This window comes from Antechinus flavipes, chromosome 6, assembly GCF_016432865.1.
Source record: "Antechinus flavipes isolate AdamAnt ecotype Samford, QLD, Australia chromosome 6, AdamAnt_v2, whole genome shotgun sequence".
Lineage (NCBI taxonomy): Eukaryota > Metazoa > Chordata > Mammalia > Dasyuromorphia > Dasyuridae > Antechinus > Antechinus flavipes.
Window position 1 is genome coordinate 168,026,262 of NC_067403.1, and position 13,796 is coordinate 168,040,057.

Below are 13,796 nucleotides of genomic sequence, written 5' to 3' on the forward strand. Positions count from 1 at the left end.
TTTATAGTGGCAAGAAATTGGAAACTGAGTGGATGCCCATTAATTGGAGAATGGATGAATAAATTATGGTATATGAATGTTATGGAATATTGTTATTTTATAAGAAATGATCAGGAAGATGATTCAGAGAAGCCTGGAGAGACTTACGTGAACTGATGCTAAGTGAAGTAAGTAGAAGCAGAAGATTATTGTACACAGCAACAACAAGAATATATGAAGATCAATTCTGATGGATGTGACTCTTTTCATCAATAAGGTGATTTAGGCCAGTTCCAATGGTCTTGTGATGAAGAGAGCCATCTGTACCCAAAGAGAGGACTATGGGGACTGAGTATAGATCACAACATAATATTTTCACTTTTTTGTTGTTTGTTTGCATTTTGTTTCCTTCCTCATTTTTTTCTTTTTTTGATCTGATTTTTCTTGTGCACTGTGATAATTGTGGAAATATGTATAGAATAATTGCACATGTTTAACATGGATTTAGAGCATTTTTTGTATAAGAATAAATGGTTTTAATTTCTTCATCTGAAAACTGAAAAATGGGTACTAGTTGGGTTCCCTTTGCTCCTTGATGATCATAGGATAGGAGGATAGGCAGGAGAGAGCATCTTCCTTGGTACATGCTGAAGTACATGAGTATTCCAGGCAGACAGAGATTCAGAGTGGGATACACTTTGGCCACTTGGTGAACCACTTCAGCTCTACACTTTTAGCCATCTTTAGCCACCCCAAACAGTGGAACTTGTACCGTATGGAAAGTAAATGAGTGTATCTTCATTATCTAAAGCTTCAGATTGAGAATACAAAGAAATAGCATGTAAGCAGTTCTTAGGATTGGCAACCTGCCTAACACACAGACGTGACAAACTCAGCCTGGTTAATCCTAGACGCGTCTTTTGTTTTTTCAGAAGCTCACTGTCTTTATAGGTCTTTCTTCTGGACTGACAGGGTACCTAGATAAATTGTACTAAATATGTTATCTACACCATCCCCCTCATTTTGAATATAAAGAAGCTGAGGTTTTATAACTGTCCAGAGTCAACTGAATGGCTAGAACATGGAATTCAAAACTGATCTCATCTAACATCTCCTTGTCCAGAAATCCTGAGTGAGTTGATAGGGATCCCCCACTAAGGACCACCTGAAGTAAATTTGCTAGCTGGGTGAGTCCAGACAGATCATAACCTCCAGTTCAGCTTCCTCAACTTAAAATAGGGATAATATTGTAGCTATCTCCCTGGGCCTAGTGTGAGAATTAAATGAGATAATATTTGGAAAGAACTTAACACAGTGTCTGATATGTAGTAGATACTTAATAAATTCTTTTTTCCTTCTGATTCATACAAGATCGCACACTTAGCAAGTGAGCAGACCCTGACTCTTTCCATTATAACTTGGAATCTCTCAAAGACCCTGATGTCATAGCTAAGTGGGATGCAATAACAGAGGTCCCAATGATTCTCTCAGAAGTGGGACTGAAATTGGAATTCCAGATTTATGGTTAAACTTTTTAGCAAGTTGTTTTAATTTTGCCCTAAGCAAAATATGTAGCAATAGTTTTTGTTGCTTCAGTTCTAGCTTAAAAAGCACATCACGATTTCTGTGAATTTAATGGGAAAACTATTTTGATAATTACTCAGCCACCATCATTAAATAAACATGCTATCACTTGTGGTTTCATCCAACCAGTAACAAGTAAGTTGATTCCATTTCCTCCAAAATGAAACCTCTTTTTAAAGTGAATAATCAAAAGAAGTGATATCAAAGGGGAAATCTTAAACAAGCTTAGCGGATAGAAAGGTAACGCCTTATATACGTGCCATAGGACCTTCTTGTGTAATGTTATTCTTTCTTTTGCTCTGGAGTTCCAGTAGGTCTGTAGGGCGGTAGGAGTTCAGGGAGGGTTAACTCAGGGAATTTTATTTCTATGGAAGGCTTGTTTCCTCCTTATCTGGCTCCCTTGTCTGGGAATAATTATTATTATCCCCATTATCTCCCTTATCTTCAATTTCTTCCAGCATACCGGATGCTTCTCTATCACATACAAACATGTCGAGGTGTCTTCCATCCTGGAAAAAGCCTTCCCTTGATTCATCCATTCCATTTATTACCCCATATTTCTCTTCCTCTTTGTGACAATTCCTTGACAAATCCATCTTTACTGTACCTCTAAATTATTCTTATTATTAATTATTCTTATTATTTTAGTTACTATTCCACATTCCCATGATAAAAATGAAAGGTGGCCAAACCAAAAAACCATAGGTGATATAACTCCACTTTCAATCAGTCCCCCCAAATAGATGAATAAAATTTCAGTTCTAGAACCCAGGCAGATTCTGTGACAAAAATGACTTTTGGAGATATATTAAAGAATTTCATGTAATTTAGCCAGTTTCTTAAGTTTGTTATAAAGAGTCCCAAAGCTTCTCTTTTTAGGATGATAGAACCAAGAGTAGCACTAGATCTTAGAATCAGAGATTTCTATTGGAAATTTAACTCTGTTAATTCTGTGACTTTAGTCAAGTCATTTCTCTCTGGCTTTCAGTTTTCTGACCACCTCCCACCACCCCATTTTAGAGAAGAATCATCATCAATTTTCTTAAGTATACTATTTGCCTCCAGGGAAAGAACTCATATTGATTGAATACAGTCTGAAACATGCTATTTTTTTCACTTTCTTACTTTCATTATTTTACTTGAATTCTTGTACAAAATTACTAATATGAAAATGTTTTGCATAATTGCACACATATAATATATATCTGATTGCTTACTATTGTAGGGAGGAAGAAAGAGATTTTGGAAGTCAAAACTTTAAATAATTTTTAATTGGAAAAAATTTAAAAAGGAAATATATTAGGGTGGGGGGAGAATCATCAACTGTCCCAGAGTCACACACTGAAATGGGATTCAAATCCATCTCTGACTCCAAATCCTATACTGTTTTTCTCAGAGGTCCCTCAGTGGAAATACTATGTATAGGTAGTCCATGGAGTCCAAACTTATGGTGCTTTAAAAAGCCCTAATCATTCTTACTCTTCCTATGGCTAAGATATTTTAATAATTTTGGGGATGAGTGAAAGTACACTTACCTTCAGCAATATCAGTCATTATTTAGAGATATCAATTTCACAGAGTAATCATTTTTTAAATGGTAAGAGTATAACTGTTTTCATTGTAAAATGACAGTATATGTCTCACCTTAGGAGAGTATTAATAATAACAATAACAATAATAACACTTATATAATGCTTTGAATTTACAAAACACATACCTATATATATATAATATACATATATATGTATATATGTGTGTGTATATATATATATATCTTATATCCATATATATTATCTAATAGGAAACTGAGTTCTTAGATTTTTTTTCCCCTCTATGATGATTATCATAGATATAGAGACCTTAGGGACCATGAAAATCTAACTCCTCATTTTGCAGGTGGGGAAACTCAGGTTCCACGATGAATAATTACCAGTATTCTAATTCAAACCCAGATATCTAGTTCTAAATCTGATGTTCTACCCCAATTTCCTATAGAGCAAACTTGGTAAGGATGTTCCTCTCTGGAAGGAATTATTCTCTATACTTTACCATAATGTCTCTAGTGCCTTCTCACTCTGTAAATTTCATTAATACCTGTGGCTTTCTCATATTGGAACATACCTTCATCCTATAGCTAATCACCATGAATTATTGTTCTGCCCTTTGACCTGCTCTCCCTGGAGTATCCCTCTATTCTTGTAGCTTCCTTCTTTCATTAGGAAACACCTCCCAAAGCCTCTATTTTGAGAAAAGACCTAGGATAGTTTTCCTACTTCCTCCCTTAGTTCTAATTTTCCATATTTCCCCATCCCTTTGTATGGTTAAATGAGTACTTCACACACACAAACACACACACCATTTATTTTATGTATTATCTTTCCCTATTAATGTAAATACTTCAAGAGCAGGAACTATATTTCTTTTTGCTTGCTTTTTTTTTTGTATACCTATTTGTTATTGCTCTTTTCCTCCTCAGGTCACCTTGCATTTACATTTATCCACTATACATACTGCCTTTCTTTGGAGTCATTTCACAGTTTCCCAAAAGTAGCTCTGGCTGATTTTCTGTTCAGTTGTTAACTATAAAATATAAGAAGTCTAAGAAAAGAAAAAAAAAAGATATCCAGGTATTCCTATGCCCAGATTTGTATATTCCTTTAAAAATGATAGTTTTGCACATTCTGTTCTTGTTTTATTAATAATGATATCTTACTATCTTTGGTTTATAGATTACTGATGACTCAGTAAGAAAAATCCAATAATCAAAAAGGAGAATGAAGAGAAAGGGAAATAAAAGGAGAAAAAGAAGGCAAGAAGTCTCTTACCATCTGCTTCCAGACTACTGATATTTTATTTTAGGAAATATCATAATTATTGATGGGATATTAATTTATAGTGAAATAAGAAACAATTAGTCAATAAATGTAATTCTATGTTTGTCTTCTATATGATGTGTATTTTTTCTTCTTGCCAATAAGTACTATCTTTTTTAAATTCACTGGATTTTGCCCATAAATTAATTTGGTTAAGCTATCTCACCATTACTTTTCCGGGTCACAAAAATAGTTAATTACCCATTTCTCTGAAACATTAATAAACTAATTATTTGATTTTCTATAACATCATTTTTTGGTACCTTTGATTTTTTTTCTGTTGTGTTAGTCTTTGTATTTTGTGACTTTTGAGTAGTGTTTTTATATCATGTCCTTCTATGTTGTTCCAAATTGCATCTACTGTACCCAGAGATACACTGAAACCTGATTCAGCTCACTAAAGTCAACATTTTTTAAAACAAATCCCTGTGCCCTAACTGATGCATTATCCTTTTAAATCAAAATAGTTTTTATAGCATTACTTAATATTTAGTGAAATAAAAACAATTTTCTTAAAGTCACAAACATTGTAGTAACAAGAAAATCAGACAACAGATATCAAATAGAATACAAGCATTTGTTTTCTTTCCATCCAATATCTTTTACTTTTGTATCCCCATCACTTAGCACAGAACCTGATACATATTAGGAAATTCATAAAATTTTATTAACTAACAGTCTAAACAGAGTTGTAAAAGAATAAGGAGATACCTGGGTTCAAAGTTATGATAATTCACTTATTTTTCTGAACTTCAATCTCCTTACCTATAAAATAAGAATAATAAATGTCATTCCTGGTTGTTATGAAGTTTCAATTAGATTACCTATGTAAGACAATCTGTAAGTATCAGAGCCCCCTATATATTTTTCTTTGTTGGTCTATTTAGCCCTAACACTTTGTAATATATTACCTAGAGCCATTATGTGAGAGATTTAGTCAAGATCTAATGAATTTGTACAAAAGGTAAAAGCTAACAGACCTAGAGAAAGGTTCTGAAGGTCTAGAAAAAACAAGATTGGGACAAACACACCATTTTAGCTGACTTCTGAGGAGCAAAGGAAGACTAAGCTAAAAACACGTAGGAAAAAAAAAAAAAACAATCAATAGTTCTATGGCTACCTGAGAACAAAAGAACCTGACTGAAAGAAGTCCTAAGAAAAGGATGATTCTCCAGCATCCTTTCCAAGTGCCTCCCTATAAAAAAAATGACAATAATAAATTCTGCTGTTTCATTTCCCAAATGTTTCCAGTAAACTGAATTTGCTTCTACCACAAAGAAACCACAGATTAACTAGAGAGGCAGAAATGTAAAGTTAGCCAAAGAGCTTTCTTTAATGAGGACTTGGAGCAATTGGTACTAAAAGAATGTCCCTAAAAGGGAAAGAGAAGAGAACTACATGGAATTTAGGGATCTGTTATGTTGCCTCCTGGCTTAAAATGAGATAATCATTACAACAGATTATTGTATATTTTATATGTGCACATGTGTATCTCTCTCTATATATGTATCTTTTGGGGAATATTACATATGATAAATAAATAGACAAATTTAATATGGATGTAACTTGCAACACAAAGACCATTTGCATAAACCTCTCTTTCTAGTGAAAACTGATTAATCAATGTTCCATGCTTGCATGAGGGGAAGAGTTGTCAAAAGTTTGAAAGAAGAGAAATCCTGATCTTCTGCCTTCCAGCTTCAAGAGGAAAGACATATAATTCTAGACCCTCTCCATATTCCTAAAATGAGGTAAAGACCCTGGGAAGGAAATTGATGTGTAGAGGAACCAACAATTAAGTCATGTCCTTTCCACATTATTACACTAGAGACTACAGAGAATTTCACTTTGGGTGAGATCAGGAATCGCTACGTAATTCTTTCCCTACTTCTTCGCTATCCCAGTCATTACTGCTCTCTCCACCCCCAGATTACTTTGTCCACTTATCTCTGTACACATTATATTCTAACAACAGGATTATGGTCCTTGAGAATAGGAAGTATCATGGGTTATTTTGTATGTTTTTTGCATTAAAAAGTATTTGATATAACAGAATTGTTCATGGGAAGTGTGTTAGTTTATTTATACCCACTGTTTGTCTTTCCATTCCCTTAAAGTTTTGATTCTTCCAACATTGTAGAGTTCTAAGATTTGTAGCCAAAGTGGGGAAACACTAACCCTAAAGAGATGGACATTTGCATCTCTAAGCGGTTTGAGATCATTAATATATAGTTCACTTTTACATAGTACTTTATGATTTATGAAATGTTTTGCCCAGAACAATAATTTATATGTAACATAAATATAATTGTCTCCATTTTATAGATGAGGAAACTGAGACTCAGAGAGATGAATTAAGTTTTCTAGGACTACAGAGATTTCCTGTTTCCAAATTCAAATTCACTAAACTATATTATCTTCCTTTGAAGATACTTCACAATTTTCCAAATGCAATTTTTGTCAGATTTTCTGCTCGATTTTAAACAAAACAACCAGGCTCTCCCAAACTGATTTTGGGGTCACCTTTGCCACATATGTATTGTACATTTGTATCTTATTGCCATTATATTGAAGGGGAAATGTGCACCCACATTTTGTAACTCCAGTCCTTGTTATGCCATCTCAGGAAATGTCTTTGCCAAGAGCTAATTGTGTCTACTGGTTAATTATAAATGGGAAACACACTGGAGAATGAAAGGGAATGAGACACTTTAAGAGTATTAGGAGAACCTGAGAGTAGCACCACTTGTCTAGAGAATCAAATCATAAGTACGAGTGTTCAATTTAGGGGAGTGGGCAAGAGGTAGCACATAAGTTTTTAGATATAAGGACTGTGATAAGTAAAAGTTTTGCAAGCCAGTAAAAGTTTGCTTCAGTGATTGTGAACATTATTTTAGAGGACATTTGAGAGATCAATTACTAACCAATGAGTGTGGTAATTTCAACATGACTTTTGTCTTTTTCTAATGCATTGAAAATTTTTAAATTTCTTTTTTGTGGTCATGCTAAAAAGTCAGCAACAAGTTTCTCAACTCCTATGAATTTGCTAAGTACAATTTTTCAATGAGTAATTCCTATTTCAATTACACATACTCTTTTAATAAATTTAGATTGCTCTTACAACTAGATGGGTTAATACATTCTTAAGCAATAATTTTACAATTTTCCAACCATTAGCTAACCAGCTCTCTGAACAAATATTTATTTTACAGTGCCTTTTGAGCACTTGTTTCATAAGCAGCATTTTAACCATCATGCTTAAAAAAATTTTTAAAGCAAAGTCAGCCAGTATATTATTGTCATTTACTTTTTAAAACTTAGTTTGAGTTTACTATTTAAATTAATTTTTCTACCAAAAGGAAAATTGACAAAATTTATTTTGTTGCTTAGAGATCATATAAAGAGATATATAATTCACTTCTGGAGGAGCTTTGAAACGATCTGGTTATTTGTACAAAAACAGTACAAAATTCTCATATAGTTTAACCATGCTATTCTACTATTAACATTGTAGCTGAAGGAGGCCCCTAGTTTCTATCTCTGGTTATATGTCTTAATAGCCTTATTGACTGAACAAAAGAGTTGATAACAAGTTACTGCTCTTTCCCTCCCCAGATTACTTTGTCCACTTACCTATGTACACATTATATTCTAACAACAGAATTATGGTCCTTGAGAATAGGAAGTATCATGGGTTCTAGATGAATATATGGTGGTATGTGAGTGAAATGGAATTGTTTTATGCTATAAGGAACTACTAATATTAAAAATTTGAAAAAATATGTGGACTTACAAGACAATTTGGCAGAGTGAAAAGAAAACTGAAAATCTGAAGAATTGTGTGTATGTGTTTGTGTGTATATTTGAAACAACAATGTAAAAGAAGACAATATTGAAGAGCAACAAAACTCAGACTAAATATAATGTAGGTTATAAGTCTTCTCCTAAAGTTAAAGTTCAGCCTTTCTTTTTTTTTTTAAAAGGTAAATTTCAAAAGTTCTTATTCATAATCTAATTGAATTGTTGCATTTAATAATTCAAAGAAATCATTTTTCCTTGGGTTTTGATTTGTTCAAAGTTTGTTGATTAAAATACAACAGTTGCAAATCAATTTGGCATTTTATTGAATTTTAGTCTTCATGTATAGCTTCAATAGTTTCTCTCACAAAGGCTACTGTTAATTACTGTTTCTTAAAATGCAATTTTTTGGTTTGGGTTTTTTTTTTTTACAATACTACAAGGTAACAGACTCTTGAACAGTATCATTTTAGCTATGTTTCAATGAGGAATTTGTGAAGAGATTCTTGGTTTTATTTTATTCTGGGAAGATAAAAGGAAAGGGCTAAGAAAGCTATTTCTTGAAAGAAATTAATTGGATCCTCATGTTGTGTGGAAAATGAAGAGAATTCTCAAAAATACAAATTAATTGGTATTTTCAGAATCCTAAGTGATAGGTATAGATAAAATACTAGTGATTTCTGGTCATCTAAAGTAAGGAAAGTCAGCAGCAACAGATGATTAAATGTGATTTCTGTTCAATTCTTTCTCACAGTTGAGACATTGTAAAAGATAATTTCTTTTTTATTTTATTATTTATTACAACCAATAAATAGGCCAGTGGATAGAGCATTGGACTTGGTTGTTCATTCTCAAAGAGAAAAAAAAGACATCTCTATGTTGGAGATGTTAGTGTGTCAGACTGTGGCTGATAAGACCAACATGAACTCAGAAAGTTCTGCCTCAGATCAGACATTTGAAGTGATTCTCTAACTTTGCATATCTCACATTTCTTCTGAGCTAATTCAATTCTGTTTTGCTCACAGAGCATGGTATCTTCTCTGATGAGAGCAAACCATGCTGTGTGGTCCTGTGCCAGTGCCCTCCATGTCACACAATCAATTCTAAAGTTTTTAAGAATGACTTTGGGAGGTGATTTTTACTTTTCTAAAATCGATTTTTCTTATGCAACAAGAGAACTATATAAACATGCACACATATATTGTAGTTAAAATACACTTTAACATGTTTAAAATGTATGGGACGATCTGCCATCTAGGAGAGGAGGTGGAGGGAAGGAAGGGAAAAGTTGGAACAGAAGTGATTGCAAGGGACAATGTTGAAAAATTACCCATGCATATGTTATGTAAATAAAAAGGTATAATAATAATAAAAAAAAAGAATGACTTTGGGAGTGTCCTTGTATTGCTTTTCCTGACCAGCTTGGGAGAGCTTGAGTTCTCCATGAAATAGCCTTTTTGGCAAGCAAACATTTGGCATTCAAACAACATGGTCAGTCCAACAGAGCTGAGCTCTCTGCAGTAAAGTTTGAGTGTCTGGCAGTTTAGTTCAAGAAAGTGACTCAGTACTAAAACAATTCAAATGGAAGCATTTCCTAGCATGACATTGGTATACTATACAGGTTTTACTAATACAACAATAAAGTTAGCACAAAGGCACTGTAGACCTTCAATTTGGTAGTTAGTCTAATACCTCTCCTCCCCTACACTTTCCTTCAGAACCTCCAAACACTAAGCTAGCTCTGGGAATGTATGTGTCAACCTCATTATCAATGTGCGCATCCCTGAAAAGTATATTGTCAAGGTAAGTAAACTTATCCACAGCATTCAAAACTTCTCCCTTTGCTGTAACTGATGGTTCCACATATGGATGATATCTTTCTGGTTGATGGAGTATCTCTGTTTTCTTGGTGTTAATTGTTAGACCATAACTCACATAAACTAAGAGAATCTATCCACCTTTTGTTGCATCTCAACTTCAGAGGCTACATTGAGTGCACAGTCATCTGCAAACAAAAATCACGCATCAAAAATGTTTGTGGCAGCCTTTTTTGTAGTGGCAAGAAACTGGAAATTGAGTGGATGCCCATCAGTTGGAGAACGGTTGGGTAAATTGTGGTATATGAATATTATGGAATATTATTGTTCTATAAGAAACGACCAGCAGGATGATTTCAGGAAGACCTGGAGCGATTTCCATGAACTGATGCTAATTGAGATGAGCAGAACCAGGAGATCATTGTGCACAGGAACAGCTAGATTATACTATCAGTTAGGATGAATGTGGCTCTTTTAAACAATGAGGTGATTCAGGCCAGTTCCAATGATTTTGTGATGAAGAGAGCCATCTACACGCAGAGAGAGAACTGTGGGGACTGAGAATGGATCACAACATAACATTCTTATTTTTCTTGCTGTTGTTTGCTTGCATTTTATTTTCTTTCTCATTTTTTTTCTTTTTGATCTAATTTTTCTTGTGCAGCAAGAGAATTGTATAAACATGTATGCATATATTAGATTTAACATATATTTTTACCATGCTTAACATATATTGGATTATTTGCCATCTAGGGGAGGTGGTGGGGAGAAGGGGGGGGGAACCGGAACACAAGGATTTTCAAGAGTCAATGTTGACAAATTATCTTTGCATATGTTTTGAAAATAAAAAAACTTCAAAAAAAAAGCATGCATCAACACTCGATCTACTTTAGCTTTGGCTTGTAGCCTTTTCAAGTAGGCTTGGAATCAGGAAGACTGGTCTTCATGAATTCAAATATGGCCTAAGAAATTCAACTAGCTATATAATCCTGGGTAAATCACTTAAGCCTGATTACCTCAGTCCTCATCTGTCAGATCACATGGAGAAGGAAATGGTAAGCCACTTCAGTATCTTTGCCAAGAAAAACCCAACTGAAACAATTGAACAACAGTTGATAAATAGTACAACCAATAATGAAGATGCTAATGTTTATCTAGAAAATTGAGAGTGAGACATTGTTATCAAGAGATAAGTAAATCCCTATGGGAAAAGAAAGTTCCATATTTCATTAAATAATTAAAAACTGAAATGATGGCCAGAACTAATGAAAGAGATGCTACAGTTTTAGCAATTAATATGGATCTATCAGAACTTAAAGCCTTGCTTATCTTGAAAATCAAGATAGAAATTAATTTTTAAAGAGAGTTAATGACGGAGAAAGAAAGGATATAGAAATACAATGTAATGTAATTATATTTTTAACTTATCTATAAACATAAAAATATTGTGTACTACATCTGATTCAGTAATGTTAGTAAAATAAGGATTGTTGAATTTAGTAAAATAACTAGGTCTGTCTTTCTGTTGCCTTTCTTGCTTGCTTAATCTTTGTTTTTCTACTTTCCTGTTTCCTTCCATCTCTGTTCTTCCTCTTTCTTTCTCTTCTGATGTCAAATAACTGACTTGATGACATATTTTAATTTTCTCTCCTAACATTACTACTTTACTTCAAAATTCAACTCAGGTGTCATCTCCTATTTGAGGTGATTTTGCCCCAATTGTAAGGGCCCCTCCTAAACTGCTTTAATTGGTTTGTTATATGCTCATATGAATATGTATTATCTCCCTAGTATAATGGCAGCATATTGAAGATATGGACAATTTCAAATATCCCCAGTTATCAATTATCAATATTAGATCTCAGAAACTTACTAGCTATATGATCCTGGGCAATTCATTTAAACTTGTTTGCCTCAATACTCATCTATAAAAATGAGCTGGAAAAGAAAATGGTAAATAATTACAGTATCTAGAAACCCCCCCAAAATGGAGTCATGAAGAGTCAGACATGATTGATTTAACTGAGCAATAACAACAATAACAGTTAATAAGTAATACAGCCAAATACTTTGATGTCAATTTATACTTAAAAAATTGAGGTGGGGATATTGATGTGAACAGGTAGATGAGCAAATGCTTATAAGGGAAGAAGGTTCTCTGTTTTATTAAATCATTAACAAACTGGGGTGTGATTTAGATTCTGCAGTAGAGTGCTGGACCTGGAATCAAAAAGATGAAATCTACTCTTTAGACATTTACTAGCTTGTGATTCTGAGTAATTAATTTAATTTTCTCATCCTATTTTCTGGTCTGTAAAATAGGCAATAATAATATTGCTTACCTCCCAAGATTGTTGTGAGAATCAAATGACATAATATCTGTAAAACACTCAGCATGATGCTTGGCACATAGTAGGCAGTTATTAAATGCTTTCTCCCTTCACAATATAGTAAATGTAAATGTTTATAGTAAGTAAATGTTTAGTCATTGGTTTGTAGATATAAAGTGAAAGAAAAATAATATTTCATTTCAATTCCATGCAAGTCAGTTATTAAGTCCCTTCTATGTGTCAGGCTTTGTGCTAGGCATTGGAGATAGAAAGAGAAACAATTACTACCCTCAAGAATTTCATATTTTATTATTATTATTATTATTTGCTGAGGCAATTGGGGTTGTGACTTGCCCAGGGTCACACAGCTAGGAAGTGTTAAGTGTCTGAGGTCAAATTTGAACTCAGGTCCTCCTGATCTCAGACCTCTAGATATCAGTGCTCTATCCACTGTGTCACCTAGATGCCCCTTACATTTCCTTATTATAAAAATTATTCTATTATTTAAAAATTCTATCATTCTAAAATTTATTCTATTAGTGAAATATTGTGATGGTTCAGAATTACTCAGGCATCTATATGCTTATATGCTTTAAAGTTAAAACATATTGATATAAAGTTTTCATTTTGGCACAGATCAAGCTATTGGAAGGGTTAGAATACGGAAGTGAAATAACATAGGAAGGTAGCAAGCAGGGACTAAATCTAAGAGCAACTTTTTTCAAAGTAGTTAGAAGAATCATTGCTTAAGAGAGCAAAAATGGTATGTAGAATAGAATAGCTAAAGTTCCAGTCTCTGGATTTGATTATTCTGCAGTCATAATTTCCTGAAATAAAAAGTAATTCTTATTCCTCTTCATAACATTTTCCCCAGGCATGATCATCAATGTTTTTCAACTTCCCATTCCTATCTTTTTTAATCAGTATTTCCCTATTTACTGACAAATCTGAATATTCTTTGGATATTTGATTCCTCATTTTCTTTTCTTTATATCTTAACGTGTTTTCTGGGGGAAGGAAGGTGGGTTTTTGTGTTAAATTTTTAGCAATTTTATTCTCATATTATGGGAACAGGATGTTGTTTACTACATCAATAATAGCAATAATTCAAGAAATGATCTTAATAAATAGAGATAAACAGCCAGCTTTGAGGCTTGATGTTTAATGCATTAGTATCCTATTATCTTCAAAAAATGTTAAAAGAAAATAATGAGATTGGAGGCTCATAGAATCAGAATTAGAGCTGACAGAGATGGAACATACCATCTCATCTACATCTTCCTTTCATAGATAGGACACTGGATCCAGGGAGGAATTAAATCCACATCCTCCAATTCCAAATTTTACTCTTTCCATAGATGCTCAATATTTTTGTGACCTGAAGCCCAGGGAGACTAAATTATCCATGATCATGT